General features: G+C 56.1%; 1 protein-coding gene across 4 annotated transcripts in view; it reads left to right on the top strand.

The window, feature by feature from the left end:
* Positions 1-52: 52 nt before the first annotated feature.
* Positions 53-17,698, top strand: part of BICRA (BRD4 interacting chromatin remodeling complex associated protein) — a 36,994-nt gene continuing 19,348 nt past the window's right edge. The window contains exons 1-3 of one of the 4 annotated variants that reach the window (XM_087778723.1): positions 53-322; positions 552-734; positions 1,918-2,479. The gene's annotated coding sequence lies outside the window, so the exon portion shown is untranslated. Of the gene's footprint in view, positions 323-542; positions 735-1,917; positions 2,480-14,975; positions 15,459-17,698 lie in introns of those variants that run through there. The other 3 variants (XM_087778725.1, XM_087778724.1, XM_087778727.1) reach the window with 3 other exon arrangements.

The following is a 17,698-nucleotide window of genomic DNA, read 5'->3' on the forward strand; positions in this document are numbered from 1 at the left end:
CTGTGTTAAAGGGAGGTTTTCCGCCCCGAGGGAGCGCGGAGCTGGGGCAGGAGCGCGTCTGACACCCCAGCGCGTCGCTGCAGCGGAATCCCTCGCGGCTTCCCCTCGTCCTCCGGCGCATCAGCCGCGCGCTCGAAGCATTTTTGCTGCCTGAGGACCGCTTCTTTGCCCGATTTGTAAAGTTGCCGTCGTGAGAGACAAAAAAAAAAAAATCCTCCTTACGACGGCGCATTAACGCTTCCCACTTGAGATCGACCCCGTGTTTTGAGGGCGCTGTTGGCAGCAGCATCCTTCGAGGAAAGAAGCTCGTCTTGTCCCGTGGGTTAGTCGAATTATCGCTTACGGTGGCTTTCTGCCAAGTGGGTTTTTGGGGTTTGTTTTTATTTTAGGTACGGCAGACTCCGCTCGATTCGTTTCGGTGCTCGGGGACCGAAAAAAGGGAAACAGTCGAGCGCGAGGGTGCGTCGTGTGGCTTAAATGTTGGGCGTTTTTTGTAAGCGCTACTGACGGTAGGGTTCATCGTCTCCTTTTCCCCCTCCGTGATAAAACAGCCCGGAGCCCTGATCCTCTTCCGGCACCGTACCCGGTCGACGGCTCCCGGCGAGGCCCGGCGTTCCGGCAGAGCCACGGCGGAGACGAAGAGCGGCGGCGAACGACGGCGGCGTTCGGCTGGGCTGGCGCCGCGCTTTTATGGCGTAATGCACCAAAATAAACCCCCGCGAGGTCCCACCCAGGTACAAACAGAACGTATATCCAATTCAAATCCAGCCAATCCAGGGGTATAAACAAAGCCCCAAGCCCGGCCTCTCGCAGATTAATTACTCGCACTGGTCAATCACATCTAACCCGCCTAATCAGGGCGCGGGCAAGGCGCCTGGCCCTGCCTACCCCTGCCTGCACCCCGCCAATCGCCAGCGGAGCCTCCTCGCCGGCTCAACCAGTTTGTAACTGGGATGTCGAGGACCCTGGGCTGGGCTGGGCGCTGGGCTGCCCGAGCGTGCCGGCAGGGAGGCCGGGCCGGCGCCGCTTGGGGCTTTATCCCACCAAAAACCCAGCCTAAACCCGGCAAATGTGGGGTTTTTTCCCAGCTTGCCTTGAGCAGGAGGCAGTTTTTAAGCGTTGCCTTTCAAGACTGGCACTCGTTAAACCCAATTTTCTTCTTTGTAAGTGAATATAGGTAAAGATATCCCTTGCAGTGCTTTAAGAAGTGTTAAATCCCTGAAGCGCTGCCTCCGAACGCCCCTCTGCGTGCTTCGCTCTGGACCTGTGACTTAAAAGCGCAGGATCAGACCCAAAACGGGACAGGCCCGCGACAGTTCAGTAACGAGGAGCGCGCGTATCGCAGGCAAACCCCCTCCTCCCTTCCCGGTTTTAGTCCAGGCTTTTCTGTTTTTCAGCCAGGATTCAGGAATTAGCCGGAGAAATTTTATTTTGTTATTTACGCCGGCAGAATCTAGGCAACAAATTTTATCCGAGAAAGCCGTTCGCTGCTTGACAACGTACATCAGCCCCTCGTCGCTCCTTTTGCTCCGCCGATAGTACTTTTGGTGTCCTGCGCGTGTGTTCTTTGTGCGGGTGACGCAGCCCCGAGTGTATTCAGAGTAATCGAGGGTGTTTTATGGGTTTTATTTATCTCTAAAAAAGCCCCTTAGGCAACAGTAATTAAAAAAACTGGGTCCTCAGAGCTGCCCGTGGGTCGTGGCCGGCCCGGTTTGGGGGTTTTGCCAGAAGCTGCGGCTTTGCCGTACCGGCGCCGAGCTTTTTGGCTAGAGCTTTCCTCGAAATTAAACACCTTTTGTGAAAAAGTGGGGTGCGTGCAGGCTGGGGGGTTTCGGGAGTCTCGATCCGGCCGCGAGCGCTGCCGGGCGGTCTTCCTCTGGATTCGGTGGGTAAAACGATTAATTTCTCTCCCCGCAGGGCCCGATCCTGCCGCTGACGACCCACGGGCGAGGGGGCCACCGCCTGCCCCCGCCGCCACGGCGAGGCCGCGTCGCCCCGCAGGTAACCCCCCGGTTTTGGGGTGGGGGCTTCCCGCTCGGCCCCCGCGTTATTTCCACCCCCGTTTCACACAGCTGGGGGGTGGGGGTCTCCCCATCGCAGGGCCGGGGCGTCCCCTAAGCGGGAGGAACCTTGGCTTTGCTGGGCCTTTCCTAGCGCGGCTGAGCCCGGCCTAGCAAGGCCGGGCCCGGGGCGCCGCTCCTCGCCCGGAGGGGGCGTGGCGTATGCAAATACGGGCGGGGAGGTGGGGGGGGGGTGCGCGTTAATTTTCGCCCGCCCCGGCCGGGGTCTCGTCGTGTCCCGTCCCCCCCCCCGTCCCCCCCCGGCGGCGGCGCCCCCCCCCGGCGCTAGCGGGGAGCGGGGCGGGCGATCAGGCAGCGCGGCGAACCCCTATGTGTCGGTGCCTCGGCGGGGTCCTGCCTCCGGAGCCCGTGCGGGGATGTCTGGGAGACCCCGCGCCGACTGCTGCTCAAACATCACGGTGAGTTTCTTTACAATGCAGCGATTTCGCTTTAAATCGCTTTAACTCCGCTACCTGCCGAGGCGGGGGGGGGGGGGGCCGCCCCCTCCCCGACCACCCGCCCCGCCGCCTCTTTCCCCCCCGCCATTCCCCGGCCCCGCCGCCCCCGGACAGCCTCCCGGTGCGGCGGCGGCGGGTCACGTCTCCGGAATACAATGTCCCTCCCCAAAAAGGAGACGTCGCCCTCCGTTCTACCCCCGTTCTCCCCCACACGCACCCCCCCACCCCCCCCGGCCCCCCAAAAAGGGGGGCGCCCGTAGCCCGCCCCCGCCCCCCTCCCCTTCCCTCCACCGGTCCCCGCCGCCGCCTCCGGGAAGCGCCCAGCTCGTCGCCGCCTCCTCCCGGGCTCGGAGCGGGGAGGGGGGGGGCTCGGGGAGAGGCTGCCGTGGCTCGGGGTTGCCGTCTGGCTTGCGGGGTTGCCGTCTGGCTTGCGGAGCTGCCGCCGGGCCTCGGTGCCCCCCCCCCCCCCACCCTCTTCGTCCACTCCTCTTCCTCCTCCTCCCGGGGAAGAGGCAGGGATGCCCTGGGATGGGTCTGGCAGCGGAGGGTTTGCAATGTCAGGATTAAAATCCTCCGTCCCCGGCGAGGCGTCGCGGCTCCCCGCCTGGGAAACGGCAAACTTGGGCTCCGGCCTGCTGCTGCGAGGCAGAGCTCGCCCCTCCGCACCGCTTTTTTGGGGGGAAAACACCCTGCGGCGGGGGGCTCTGCTGGTAAAACTTAACGACGTGGCTCTTGGTGTTCAGTGGGTGCCTCGCGACGCGGTATAGCTCCCAAGTTTTTCCTCGGTGCATTAAAAATACATCCGCTGAATAAACTACAGTTCGTTGCTCTTCACGTTCTTTTCTGGTGTTCATTCGTCTGCCGCTCGCAGCTTAATTTCGAAACGTATTTACCATTTATATAGTGTTTTTGCCTTTTTGCGCAAACGATTCCGGGCGTGTGGTCGTGGTTTTGGTTTCTGTGGGCTCTGTAGTTTTCTTGATATTCGAATACAGCGCGCCGGCTCTCCTTTCCGGGTGGGTTTTCCCTCTGTTTTGGCTAATTCCGTCTGTCCCACCTGCCCTCCTGGATTTCTGGTGCCGGTTCAGTCTCTGGATGCCTGGACGTGCTGTTCACCATCGTCACTTTTCTTATTTCGCTGAGGAGTAGTAGTTGAGCGGCTGGAAGGGGTATTTGACCCAAAGGGAAACTGAGGCACGGGGGGGGCTTTTGGGTTTGTCTTTCCCCCCGAGTTCAGGTGCAGCAGGACTCGATATCAAGCGCAGACTCGTCCTGCGGGACGGACTCAAATGGCCGTGGCCAAAACCGTGCTCTCGAGGGTGTTTCTGCGGCCGCGGCGCCCGTTGGAGCTGCCTGCGCCGTGCCGGGGGCGCGAGGAGGGCGCCGGGGTGCCGTGCCGAGGGGCTCGGGGCGAGGATTTGCCGTAACGATGTCACTTTTGTGCTGCTTCCTCATCCCCGGTGTCTGTGTTGACGCTTTCTGTTTACATTTGAACACTAAAATATGGAACTTCCTTGCTGTCGGTTCTTTGACACGTAAACTAATTGTGATCTTCGATTTTTTTATTATTATTACTACTACTATTATTATTATTTCTAGAATGAGAGGACAAGGCGACAGGGGCACCTTTACCCTGACTGTTACCCAGCACCGTTTGGTGTTAACTTCGGCGTAGCAGGAGGGTGAGCGATTCCTCTCAAACCCCTGGCAGCCAGCGTTTCGCAGTCCCGAATCTGTTGATTTTGGGGTTTTTTTTTAACAAATCACGTCCTTTGCTATCGAAAGCCCCGCTCTGCCTCTGAGCTCCTGCTGCCGCGGGTCGCCCGCTTACAGCCCAGACCCACGCGGCTTCTGGAACCGCTCGGCGTTGAGTTGCTGCCTCTCCATCCTCGCTTTCTTCCCTCTTTTTTAGACGGAGGGGTGAGGAGGGGAAGCAGCATTCCGCTTCCCGAAAGAGGAGAGGACTTGATCCCTCCCAGCCGTACCTCCGGGGCCGCACTCAGGCCCCCGCGGCATTTCCACGACCGCGCTCAGCAGCGACCGAGCTCCTGCCTTTTGCCAAATATTATTTTGCCGCTTCGGTGCCGATCCGCGTGCCAGCTGGGAGCTGGAAGTTCACCCCCTTTTTATTTTTTTTTTTGTCGTAGACGTGTTTCTCGTAGCAGGCAGCTAGGGACGTTGGACGCATCGAGGCTAAAACGTGGTAGCCTCGTTAGTTTATTTGGATCCCAATTATCGTAGCATCCCCTGTCTTAAAGCCAAACGCCTTCTTTATTTCAGAGCATTAATAGGTGAAATTTTAAAGCGACGCGCTTGCCTGATCTCTCCCTGTCCCCTGCGCGTGCGTACGCAGCCTGGCTAGGATCCTGTGAGTAAGAGTGGGGGCTACAAGTCAAGTCCTGCCTGGTAGCCCCTGAGTAAGAGTATAGAGGCTGAAAGTCAAGTCCTGCCTGGTAGCCCCTGAGTAAGAGTGGGGGCTAAAAGTCAAGTCCTGCCTGGTAGCCCCTGAGTAAGAGTATAGAGGCTGAAAGTAAAGCCTGCTGTAGGTATATACATTATTTTTTTCTTTACAGAGCTGCAGCTTTTCCCTAGAAAACGCTATTTGCACAGATTCACACTTCCCTCTCCCAAAATACTCGGCGATTTAGATATTGGGGGAGAAATCCCGCGACCTCAAAGCGCACGACGACCATTCTCCTCTTTCTCGCCGACAATATATTTGACCGAGTCCTTTCTTCCCGTCACTTTAATAAAAACCAGAGGGGAAATCATCTCCAGGGCCCATCGTGTGCGAAAGAAATACTTTGCACCAGAAAACGGTTTGGCGACAAATAAAGTAAACATCCTCCGTGCCTGCGAGCTGACGCCTCGCTCCGGCGATGTCACGTTCTCCCCGAGACTCCTCGGCTTCGCTGGGAATCTCTGCGGATGAAAAGGATTCGCTTCTGCGTCTCGCGCTGCGGGGAAACCCTAAGTGATACTGCATCCTGAAGGGATTCAGTCCTTAAATGTCTCGTGGAGGCTTTTTGGAGTAGAAAGAGGCTGTTTCTGTGAGTCTGAGGGCATCTGGAGCGTGGCAGTGTTTTACGTGGAGCTTTCCTGGGGGCTCGATGCCGGTTATCTCGTGTGACGTGTTTCCCGTTGCGTGGATGAGGCTGGACTTGGAGAGCGCTTTCCTCTTTTTCCCAAGGAAAAAAAAAACTCGAGGGGAATGGTTTGTGACTCGGCCTCTCTTTCCACTTGGTTTTTCGCGATGCGAGAGACTTCGTGCTAAAATTAAGCCTCTATAGGAAGGAGAAACACTGACAATACGGCCTCAAAATCCTCACGCTAGCAGAGTAGGATCCTTCTCGGTAGTGGCTAAATTTCATCCTGTAGTAGAGTGGAATTTTTGATTTAAGCAATGGGCAGATTGCCATGGCAGGCGTGAGCCGCTCTGTTATCGCGCTCTGACTTTTTTACAGGTATTTTCGTGCGGAGCTTGATATTTCCCCGATGAACCAGCGAGCTTTGAGCGCGTACTCTTCCCCTGCCTTTTTCTTTTTACGTTTTCGCAACCTTTTCCTGCTGCCTCATCGGAACGGGTATATTAATGTCAAAACACGTGGCTTTAAAATACAGCTGTTGGCCTGCGAGCGGCTTCGTACGCAGTCTCGGTCCTGTTGCGCTGGCTTTTTCCTCTCTGACCGTGATTTGGGTACTAAAACAGCGCGGCTGGAAGCTTGTCCCTTAATTCCCGGCTCCCGGGGGCTTCGGGGAGGTGAGCTGCGAGACCGCGGCCAGCTAATTGCCTTCCCTTCGTTGAGTCTACCAGGACTTCTCGATTAACAGCCCCCTAATGCTAAAAGTTAGCGTAGGCTGAGAATAAATGCCCCGTCCGTCCTCGGCGGGGTTAGAAACGGTTTCGGACCTGCAAAGGGAGGCTGAGGCGCGGAGGAGAGGGGAGATTTCTGCCGCTTGCTGCCAGAATTCACCGGCGAAACAGCGACGCGTGCCAAAAATCTCCGGTGCGAGCGGGGCTTGAGCCGTCCCCGTGGCGAGGACGGCGGCCGCCCGTCGGTAATCTTATTGGTGGTATCGGCGGAGCAAGTGATTGCTATGGAGACTGAGCTATCGTTTCATCTCTTGAGGTGGTCCTTCCAGCCCAGGCCTGTTGGCGAAGCCGAGCGGGGAAAGCTTTTGTTCTTCTTGCCCGTGTCGTACCTGCTCCCTAAATAAACGGGGGGCTGCGGCTTCCCAAGCTGCCAGGCGAGCGCCTCTCGCCCGCCCCGCCGTAAGCAGGCTCCAAACACCGCTCCTGCGCCTCCTCCCCTCTCCCCCAGCGTCCTCTTCCTTTCGCGGAGTTCATTTCTTCGCGTAATCGGGGAATTAACGTTTGTTCTGACACAGAGCCTGAGGAGGGTTTTTATAAATCGGCTACGGGTGAGACTGCATCTTTCCCTATTCCATAATAAAGGAAGCGACTCCGGGAGCAAATCTTCCCGTCACCTGCGCGTGACTTGCGCGTTCAAAGTTAGTCTGGGCCGCAAAAAGCCCCAGTTCGGAGGCGCTGCCCTGGTGTCGAGGCAAACGCGTCGTCCCTTGCTTGGCTCCATTAGCACCCGCAGGTCGTCGGTGCGGAAGCATTATTTCTTTCCCTTTTCTTGAGTAATATGCGACGTCGTCTGTCAGCCGCGGGTTGCCCGCGATGCCCCTTCGGCCTCGGGACCGCGTCGTCGCTAGCTCGCGGCTGTGGAGCTTGCACCCCTTGGGTATTCCCCGTAGGAGCTTTCCACGGGGAGACGGGAGCGGGGGGTAGCTGTCTCCTCAAGGAGGTAACGAACCAGAGGGAGGTACGGGGAGCTTTGCTCCTGCCACTGTGTCCTTTAAACGCCGCTGGCCGTCCCCGTAACCTCGGCCAGGGGCACATGGAGTACCCGCACTCGGGAGATGCCTGCGGGCTCTGCGCCGAGGTACGTCCCGTCTCCACAGGCGGAGAGGAGGGTCCGGCGCAGGCAGAGCTCTCCCCCGGGCAGCCTTTCCCCGGAGCTGCTGCTTTCCGTTCGAGAGAAGAAAAGGTTCTGCGAGACGGCGTGCGAGCATCCCGCGCCGCGGCTCTCGCTCCGCACCCGGGCGAGAGCTTCAGATCCCTCCTACGGTGACTTTCGGCTGCCTGCCTTGCCGTCTGGCCCGCCCGGCGCGCAGAAACGCCGTCTAGATCGTAGCGGCGCCCCAGCAAACCCCCAAATATCCCGTGGGTTAGCAAAGAAGCGGAAACCGCAACCCAAAACTTCGGAATTGCGCTTGGGTTTTGTACGTAGCGTGGGGCTGTTGGGATGCGGTTTGGGTCTCGGTGACGGTATGGATTTGTGTTGAATGTTGCTGTCTGATAGCCGAAATGTTTCAAACTCCTGAAACGGGGAGTTAAAGCCAGAGCGATCGCGCGCTGCTGGAGCTGGCGGCGGCGCCTTCGTGCGAGCGGGAGCCTCATCTTCCTCCGTCAGGGCCCTGTTACCCTCCTGGCCAGCGGTGGCCGGGCGAGGACTTGACAAAACTTGGAAGAATTCAGTTGCCTGTTTCCCGTAGGCCTGAGTTAATGAGGGTGAAAGATGCCTTTGCCGTTCCTCGTGCTCCCCGCGGCCGCGTTCCCCGCACGGTATAAAAACCGGAGCTGTTTGTGTGGTGGCTGGCTCCGGAGGGATACGAAACGGCAAGGGCTGCCTCTCTTCAGGGCAGCTTTGTCCCCCTCTGAACTGCCTTTCCTTTGGGCCCCGGCTCCCACGCTCCCCCCGGCCCTTGCTTCTCGCCTTCTCCGGCAGCAAATTCACCCCATTTTTGTCGTTTTCACCGCTGTCCGGAGAGAGCTGAAAAATCAGCCGCGAAAACAAGACTCTCCTGTGGGTAATGGGAGCAGCCGCCGAGGCCGTAGGACGGGCTGGCTGCAGGCGGAGGGCAAAAATACTTTAGTTTACATTCAGTGCATGTTTGAAAGTTGTTCCTGCTACCATAAGCAGTTGAAACATTCGTTGTGGTTTCCACGGAAAGGTCATAGATCTGCGCGGGATGAGGCATTCACCTGCAAACAGCTTTTTTTTTTTTTTTTTTTTTTTTTTGGCTCGTTTCGGGCAACGATTTCTCGGGTGTTTTCTGAAGAGAAAGCTTTGAAATTGTTGCAGAACTTAGGAAAACTGTCAGCGTTTATTTTTCTGATCAGTTGCCGTTAAAAGTGCTTGCCACTGAAGGCTTTTCAGCCAGCCTCTGGGGAGATATTACGGGCTCAGACGCGATACCTGTGTGTAGCTGAGTGTATTTCTGCTTTTTCTCTTATTTCTTTCTGAAATTTGCCCCCCTAAAAAAAACCCAGCACCCCGCTTTCATATTAATTGCCCCGGTTTTGTGCATCTGCTGTCGGAGGTGCCTGCAGCCGTGGGGAGGACCTGCCTTCCCATCCGATTCGCCTCTTCTGCAGACCAGGGCCAGGCTGCCGCACCTTTCCCTCGCAGGAAAAATACCTTTACGATATGCCAGACGACAAAACGATGAGCGCCGTCCGTAAGTTTGAACCAAAAAGCAGGCCAAAACAACCCGCGACGGCTGCTCGGTGGCTAGGTAAATCGGGAGCGGTGTTTCCCTGCCGGGAACGGCGTTTCTCCTCTGCGCGGCAAGTGTTTGCCGAGCTCCTTTCCTGCATCCTCTTCTCCAGCCCCGGAAAGTTTTCCCCCTCCTTCCCCGAAAAGCCAGCACTTTGCCTCCCATTGTATTCCTCCTCCTCCTCCTCCTCCTCCTCCCGCTGCGGTCGAGGGAATGCGAGTCTGGAAATGATTTCGAGCAAAAAAAAAAAAAAAAAAAAAAAAAAGCTCCAAGTAAATCCTGCGCAGGGGGAGGGGAGGGCGGGCGGCCCGGGATGGTGCGAGTCCCCGCCGCCGCGAGGAAAACGGTTCCCTGACCCAGAAACGGGACGTTTCCCGTCGACGCCTCGGGCCGGGGCAGCGCTGGCCACATCCCTGGCACGGCGGTGTCTCGTCCCTCCTGCCCGCGCCGAGGGAAGAGCGTGAAAACACCTCGATGCTGAAGGAGTTACGGTGACGCGAGAGAGGAGGAGAGCTTCCTTTGATGGATCCAATCATTTTTGGAGTAATAGTTAACCTAAAAACCGCACGCAAATATCTTCGCTTTGTTTTTCACGGTGCTCCCATAGGAAGAAACGTCCGAGGTGGCTCTCGAGCAGCCCTGACCTGCAGCCGCCGTCTGTCTGTGGCGCGAGGGAGCCAAAGTCGGGGGTTTCCTCCTCTTCCCACCGCTCCCCGGGCGGCCTCGGCGGGGAAGTGGGGGAGTCCCGCGCGCTCTCGGATTCTCCACCTGTAAAAATGGAAACGGCGATAAGACGCTTTAAGCTTCGGGTGCGCGATTAGGAATCGGCTTTCTGTCGTGGAGAATAATTTCCCGGGGAGGGAGGACAGAAGTGCGAAATCGCTCGTGTACGAGTCTCTTGCCTTCGCCGCTCGAGAGCGTCTACTGAAAGAGTTAGAAAAGCGTTTTCCTTCCCCACGTAATCTTTGTAGCTTAAAAAAAAAAAGAAGAAATCGCTGAAGGAAGGTGCGTGGACTTTGGTTCCTGCGGGAGTCGGGGCAGGGCCGTCCGGCTGTTGGCCTCCCGTCCCCGCGGGATGGAGGAGCGGGCGCGACGCTCCCGCTACGCCCACCCAAAGGGCTGGAGGTGAATCCGAACCTTCCTGAACCCGATTCGCTCGCCTTGCCCGTGAGAAATAAGAAACGTAAAGCGCCCTGGCACCGCTCGGAACCCCTTTTCAAGATCGGGCTGGTGTGTGTGCCTCAACGCGTGCGTCGGTACGGTACCGAACGCCGCAATGAACGCGGAGCGTGGTGTTTATCCGGGTATTTGGAAGCTGATCCTAACGGAGACGTCCTGAGGGGCGTGCAGGGAGGAATTCTGCGGTGCGGCGAGGGACAAGCGGCTCCGGAGTTTCTTACAGGAGTACTTCTTGTAAAAAATGTCATCTTAGTCACCTCGAATTTGACGCGTTTACTCGAGATTCGTGGGATTGGAACTCCTGGAGTCTGTTCAAAAACGCGATCGTCGCCCCTTACGTAGCGAAAGATGGGGGGTTTCAGGGAAGCCCGAGGAAACGGGGCACTCCAGTTTCAGGGGAAGCTGCAAACCCAAATTCCTCGTGGCTGGAATTATTAAAAGTGCTGTAATCTCTAAAATGGGCGTAATAGTGCCGGTGTCCTTCCCAGCACGGGAGGGACTCGAGCTTAACTCGCTGCGAAATGCTGCGGGCTCTTTAATGCTTTATATGTTTGCGGCGTTGGTCACAGAGAGCCAGCGCTTTTTTAAATTTTTTTGCGAGCTTCTAGGTGATAGGAAAATGATGAGGGGCACGGACAATTATAAGGTGTTTATTGTACTCCTGGGGTTTTATTTCCAGGTAGTCAGCTGCAATGTGATGTTTATAAATCGGTGCATCGGAAAACTTACAACTTAGCTCTCAGCTGCCGTAGCTGATAACAGAACTGCTAAAATCGTCAGCCCAGTTCCTCTTGCTCAGACTGAATTCCAGAATATGCAAACTGGTGGGGTGGTTGGGGTTTTTTTCGTTCTAGGAGCAGCAGAAAACGTTAGCGGGACCTACGGCCGGAGCGCGCCTGTGAATTAAGCGATACGGGAGCTAATTCACGCACCCCTCTTTTGAGAACCGCTTATTTAGGGCAGCGCGCGTTACCCAGGACGGGGCGGGCCGGTTAATTTTAGAAGATAGGCACAGGCTTGGGCCGTTTCTGGGGAATTTGCAGTACCCTTCTCTGTCCTTTCGCTCTGGTACGGTTAGATGCTCAATCTGTTTAAACTCTTGCTGCGCTGCAAGAGCCGCTGCTGTTCCTTAGGCGTAGCGGGTTTTATGGCAGGGAATTCCGATCTTAACCCTTTAATTGAAAATAAGCGTATTTCCAACCCGCGTATTTCCAGTTTTCCCTGAGAAGGGAAAATTCAGGTACGCGCAACGCTCGTTTATCGCTTTAAACGTCCGGTGAAGCGAGCTGGCGGCGGGTGCCCGGCGTAGGATCCCTTTTGGTGCTGAAGAACGGCAACCGATCTGTTCCCGGTGGCTTCTCGCTGCGCGTTTCAGCGCTCCGGAGCAGAACAAGGCTCGCGCTGCTCCGCTTTTACCCGCTTATTTTCCCTTCTTAATCGAACGAGAATATTTGGATGCGTCTCGCCTGGTTTGGCGCTGCGGAGAGCTGCGGCGTGGGTGTTCGGAGCGGGGAGATTTGGCTTCGGTAAGGGGGTCAGTTCTGCATCCCACCAGCCTCGTATCCATGACAGCACGCTGCATCCTCGGCCTCGGCACTCGCAGCCGAAATCATTTACTCGCGCCTCTTACGAACACAGATCGACATCGAGGGGAAATAACGCCCTGTCGCGCGCTCTCGGCTTGGAGGGTTTTAAGGAATTCCGGAATCCGGGAACGCTCGATTTCGGGTGTCGGTTTTGAGCAGAGATGATGGACACTGCCGCTGGAGTGCCCGCGTTTCTGGTTCCCGGTTGAATTCCGTCTTGGCTTTTTCAAACTGGCTCCTTAACGCTTAAAATTGGCCCGTTGCCGTTAAAAGCCCGGCGCTCGCGCTGTTTGGGGGTTTCTTGTTAGGCCGCGGGGGTAGCTGGCGTAATGGCCCTTCTCTATCTTTTCCCTTACAGTCTGACTGCGTAAAGCAGATATGTTCTGTCTCTCGTCTCCTACCCGTAATTGGCAGAGAGTTGCTAAAAGCCAGAGGTCAGTAAAACACGAGCGCTCTCCTCCCGGCCCTTGCCGTGGCGGGGTCCCTACGAGGTCACGGCCAGGCGGGGGTCGGGCCAACGAGGGTTATCCCTAGGAGCGGTAGCGGGATGGGATGGAAAAACCGCGGGAAGAGCAGGGCTGCCCCCAGGTAGGTCTGAAGCCCTTTAATAATTTTCGCTGAGGAACAGCGGTCGTAAAATCCTCCACCCGGAGAGGTGCGCTCCGGGGTTTGTTCATGTTGTGGGTCAAAACGGTGTTTTAATTGCCTCTGGATGCTGGATGGAGCCCTAATTAGGGCGACGGTGCCGAGGTGTCCGTCGGACCTCGGGGGCTGTTTCCCTTATTGCTCCAAGCTGCCCGTTAGGCATCGGCTCCAAAACGATTCCAGGGTTTTCGCCACTCGAGGGGACGTTCACGTATAACCTTATCCTCCGGCGCGGTGCCGGCTGCCTTATAATTGTGGTCGGAGAGGGATTTATGGAATTGACTGGATCGAGTCAGTGGGGGACGCGTACCGAACGGTGAAAATAAAATGGGTTAAGGAATCGTTGGGAGAGTGGCAGAATGCGGGAGCGCTAATTCGAAGTTTATCTGTTAAAAATAGACATTTGTCGTTGGTATGTTCAGAATCTGGGCTGTTTCCTTTTTTAAGTTTCTGCTAGGGGAAAAAAAAAATGCCCGTAACTGTTTATGTTTCAAATATTTATTAGTACCGCGAAAATAAAACATACGTGGTTTCGTTTCTGTTTTGGGGGTTTGTTTGCTTAGAAACATGAGCACCGGATGGATTTCGGGAGGAATCCTTGCCTCGAATCCTGCCGGCCGCAGAAAGCCTGGCGAAGGCAGCTGGGAGAGGACGCGGCATTCCTGCAGGTCCTCTGGCAGAGCCTGCATTGAAATGGAGATTTCCTCGATTCCCGGCAGGATTCTTGCAGACTCTGCAAATCCCTCAATGCAGGCCCTACGGGGAAATTATCATTTCCAGCTTTCTTCCCCGGAAGACGCTTTTGTTGTTGCGAGGTTTGCCCTTCGCCCCTGCCCAGCGCACCTTCTTTTTTTTTTTTTTTTTTTTTTTTTTTTGCATAATAGATAAATCTGCCGGGGCGCTGGAAAAAGAGGGCGATCCCGGAGGAAGAGGGGCCGTTCCCTTTTTCACGCGCACGCTTGTAATTCCTGTTGTTGCTAACGCGATTTCTGAATGCGCCTCGAGCTGTCAAAAAAAAAACGGGTGTTTTGATTTTTTGTTTTGTTTTGTTTTGTTTTTTTCCCCGCTCTTCCGGAGCGTGAGCTGCGTGTCCTCGAGCCTGGAAAAAGTGCAGAAGTTCAGTTAATGGCGACGTGCGGCTAAACGGGGGTTTCCCTCCGTCCGGAGAGGCCCCGACGCCAGTGACCGAGCCCCTCTTAGAACCTGGTACGGTGCCTGGCAGCGCGTGTTACTGGCGTAACTTTGGTTTCATGGTTTGCCTCCAGCTCTGGAGCGGATCCCCATAGAAGTAAGAATACCTCCCTTTCGGTCAAGCCCCGAGTACATCATCCCTCGGCAAGCGGAGCTGTTAAAATCGCCGGTGGTTATTGCGGAGGTTTTCCCAGGGTCGCAGGGATAATTCGGCCATTGAAACCGAAACAAAACCTCGCAAAACAACCGATCCTGGGCAGGAGAAACTTCAGCGGGCTCCCTTCCTTTTAGCGACTTCTTTTCCCAGTTGCTTTCTTTCGCTGTTCTCTCGGGAGGCTGGCGATAAATTAACTATTGACGCCGTGAAAGAGCGCGCCGAGGAAATATTTGGTGCTTCCCTCGCTGCCTTTGTTTTCTGTGAATTCACTCGCGAGCGGTTTTGGATATCCTCTGCTCGCTCTTCCCTGATCCTTTTCCAGTTCGGTTTTCCTCGCTCAAAAAACCCCTCATCTTTTAAAGCGCTGCCGACGTTCTCCGCAGACCCCGCTCTTCACCGGCTTCTCGCCTGTTTTTATCAATGACCTCGGCCAGAGGAAGCCTGGGAAAATTGAAGGAATAAAAGTAAACGTTAATAAAACCTCTAAAAACCGAAAAGAAAACATTTAATTGGTGTCGAGGACATAAACTTTGTGCGCTAGGTGTAATTCGATCTTACTCTGCGGTCGGAGCACGGAACGTGGAGAGAATAAAAGGGATTCTGTCTGGAAGGAAGAAGTGTTTGCTCAATACGAGTAAAACTTTCTGAAGTGACCGCGCGACTTCCGAAAATTACGTTTCTCAGAGCAGCCAGGTCCCCCCGAAAGCCGTTTTTAAGGCTTCCGAGTTGCGTGCGTGTATTTTAAAATCGTATTTTTGTCTTAAGAGCACGGGTGGGGAAAAACCCCCAGCCAGGTGGCCGCGCCTTAGCAGAGAGTTGACGGACGAGGCTGTGACTGCGAGTAAGGAATAAAAGCTCGGACCCACTCACGCCGCCGGTCGTTAATGGCCGTGTAAACGGGACGTAAATACTGCCACTGCCTACATCTGGCTTAATAACATTTCCGCCTCGCCGTGGTATAAAAGACTGCACGGAGTTGGAAACAGTGGAGGACTGGAGCCTCTTGTGGGGTTTTTTTGTGTGATTCTTGCTCGTTCTCTGGTCCCGCGCATCCCTGGTGCTCCCTGCTCCTCTTTCCCCGTAGTGACGCGGGCCCCGTGGGAAAGGGAAGGAGCTGGGTCAGAACTGGATCCGTGACTGGTTTCAGAAAGCTGGAGGAGAAGCGCTCTGGCCTGTTAGACGCGGAGCTCCAGCGAAGCTCCTGGAAGCCAGACTTCACAAAAAAGGTTCCGTCTCTTCCCTCGTCCGTCTTTAAATCGTGACTTATTTCTGTTACCTCGTGATCGCTCTCAAGACCTCTTCTTTTTCCCCCAAAACAGACTAGGAAATACAACAGCTTTTGCAGAACGGAGGTTCGCCTGTGCGTCCGTACCTCCCAGCGTCGCTCTGGGTGCCGGCAGGACGTCAGCAGCCTTGCACTGGGCCGGGAAAACCTCATCGTAATAAACGTTCGTTTAACCAAAAGCCTCCGGTTTGCTCAGGCATCCTGACTACAACAAAAGTGGATGTGCGGAGATCTGCTCTATCTTTGTTAAAAGCACAAAAAATGCTTTCGCGGACGTTGATACAACTCGTGTTTTAAAGGTCGCAGTTAGTGTCAGAGGAACGGCAGGTACGTCGCACGGAGCTGCTTTGCGCTCCGGGTTTTCAGTATCTGTCGCCGTGATATCGCTGGCGTCGGGAAACGCGGAGTATTTATCGTCTCGAGGCAGAGCTGAAGCGCGGTGAAGCTAAATTCTCCAGACGTGAAAGCGTTCTGCTTTCGCATCGACAACGGCGCGTCGGGCGCCGTGCCCTTTTTAAATACCTCATGTTTTTGAAGCGAAGGGGCGGAATTGTGGATGTGGCGGGGCTGGAGACGCCGGATCCGGCCCCTCCGGAGGATGTTCTGCCCTCTCGGTCAAGCCCGCGGGTCAGCCCAGGCCAGCTTTCTATCAAGCTTTTAATTTTGAAGCTTCTGTCCGCTGCTGGGGAGACTGTAAAGGAAGAAGAAGGGAAAAGCCTGTCTGCTAGATAGTCTGGTGGGTTTTGGCTGGGAAAGCAAGGCGGAAAACGGGTTTCCAGTTATTTTGTCAGCCGTTTTCACCCACGGCTCTGAAAGGGCTTGAGCGGAGCGGTGCAGGGCGCGGAGCTGAGGGGGCCCTGCCTGGGTGCCGCCGGAGCCCGGCGGGCTTAATTACCCTTCCGGAGGGTGGTGTCCGAACGACGCGGCCAGGCTGCGAGCCGATCGCTTGCGTGTCCTCGTTGGGCCCTGCCCGATTTGCGCATCGACAGGGATAGCTCCTGCTTGCGTTTGCCTTTCAGTGCCGTTGATGTCTGCTGCTCGCAACTGCTGCTCCTCGTTAGGAGGACGAGACCCTTTTTCACCCTAATTCCGTGAGCTGAATCGCTCCTGGGCTCAGAAGCCCCTTTTTCCCCGAGTCTCGCAGAGGTAATTCGTGGCTTGCAGCCGATGGCAGCTCCGTTGCGGCGCCAGCCCCGGTGATTTACCCGTGCCGGGGAAGGTCTGAGGCTGGCAGCCGGCAACCTCCTTCAGCGCCTGGTCTCCGGGCGGTCCGGGGCGTCCTCAGCTTTCCAGAGAGTTATCTCCAACATTCCTGGTGTAATACAAAATACATTCTAATCATTATCTCTAATTACAAAGGGAAGCTAAATCACAGAGGAATAATGATTGTAGTGTCTTAAATATGATAAAACAAAGAATAATTAACAATTAAGGAGCAGGCTGCAGATAGGACTCCAAAGGGCCCCTGTTTCCCTTATCACGTTTAATTTTTGCCCCGTCGCCGCCGGCTGTCGCCTCCCTTGGGCGCAGGGCAGCGTCGGTGAAAGCGTGCCGGCGATCCGCCTGCTCCGTACCTCCGCGCAGGCCCTCTCGCCATCCAGGACCGCGCCGTCCCGTGGCAGGCGGGAGGCTGGCGGCTACGGTCAAGCTGGTCAGACCGAAAGGGAAACCTGTCTCTGCCGTCTCCTCCGGGGAGAGGGAAGCGGCCCCCGGGCTGCAAGGCGAGGCCGGGCACTTTTTGCCACCGAACGCCAGAAGTTTGGGCACGGAGGAGGAGGAAATTGCGCTTTCGAGACGGCAAAGGTCCCCTTCTTCCCTGTTTCGGAGTGGGCTGGAAGCACGAAGCCCTGCGCCCTTTTCTGGCGACCTTGCTCCGCGGGTCCTGCTCGGTCCGTGCCGTCACCTCTCCGGGGTTTGGCAGCGGAGGTCCCTGTTCCCGACGAGCCCTCGCCGGGATCATCTGGGAATTAGGGATGCGGCTTGCCCCTGCTGCGGGAAGAAGGAAAACTGCTTGTAATCTCTTCCAAGTGGTTTTTCTGTCTCCTTTTCGAGAGCTTACCAGGATGTAAAGTGCGGTGGTTTCCTTCCCGTTACGTTTACGCCGGCGAAAGGCTTTTCCTTACATCGCGCTACCATTCCCGGCGTTCGCGAGCGTGTGGCGTGCATGCGAGGTCTAAAAATAGGCTGACGTCGAGTGTTACCGTATAATAAAATCAAGTCGGAGCTACTGTTGGCACGAAGCATCCCCTGCGCGGAGCGGAGCGAGGACCCGCAGAAGGCGCTGCGGCGTCTGATGTTGTCGCCGTCGGTTCGGCACGCAGAGCACAGCTGTTACCGAAACACTTAAACACAGCTTTTGCCAAAAATATGTTCCCCTGTGTTCTCATAAACAAAATGGGGAAAAACGCCATCCAGCGTGAAAGCAAAATGGGGCCGTACAGCATCTCCCTGCGCTCGGAGGTGTCCGCGCTGCCTTCTGCTGTGTTCCTCGCAGGGTCGTCTCGCTTTTTGGCGGGCATCGTGCTGCGAAGAGCAGCGATTCCTGGCCGCCTTTTCCCCCCGTGTGC

Source organism: Nipponia nippon, unplaced genomic scaffold (genome assembly GCF_047370975.1).
Source record: "Nipponia nippon isolate SJK-2023a ecotype South Korea unplaced genomic scaffold, ASM4737097v1 scaffold_46, whole genome shotgun sequence".
In the NCBI taxonomy this organism is placed as follows: domain Eukaryota; kingdom Metazoa; phylum Chordata; class Aves; order Pelecaniformes; family Threskiornithidae; genus Nipponia; species Nipponia nippon.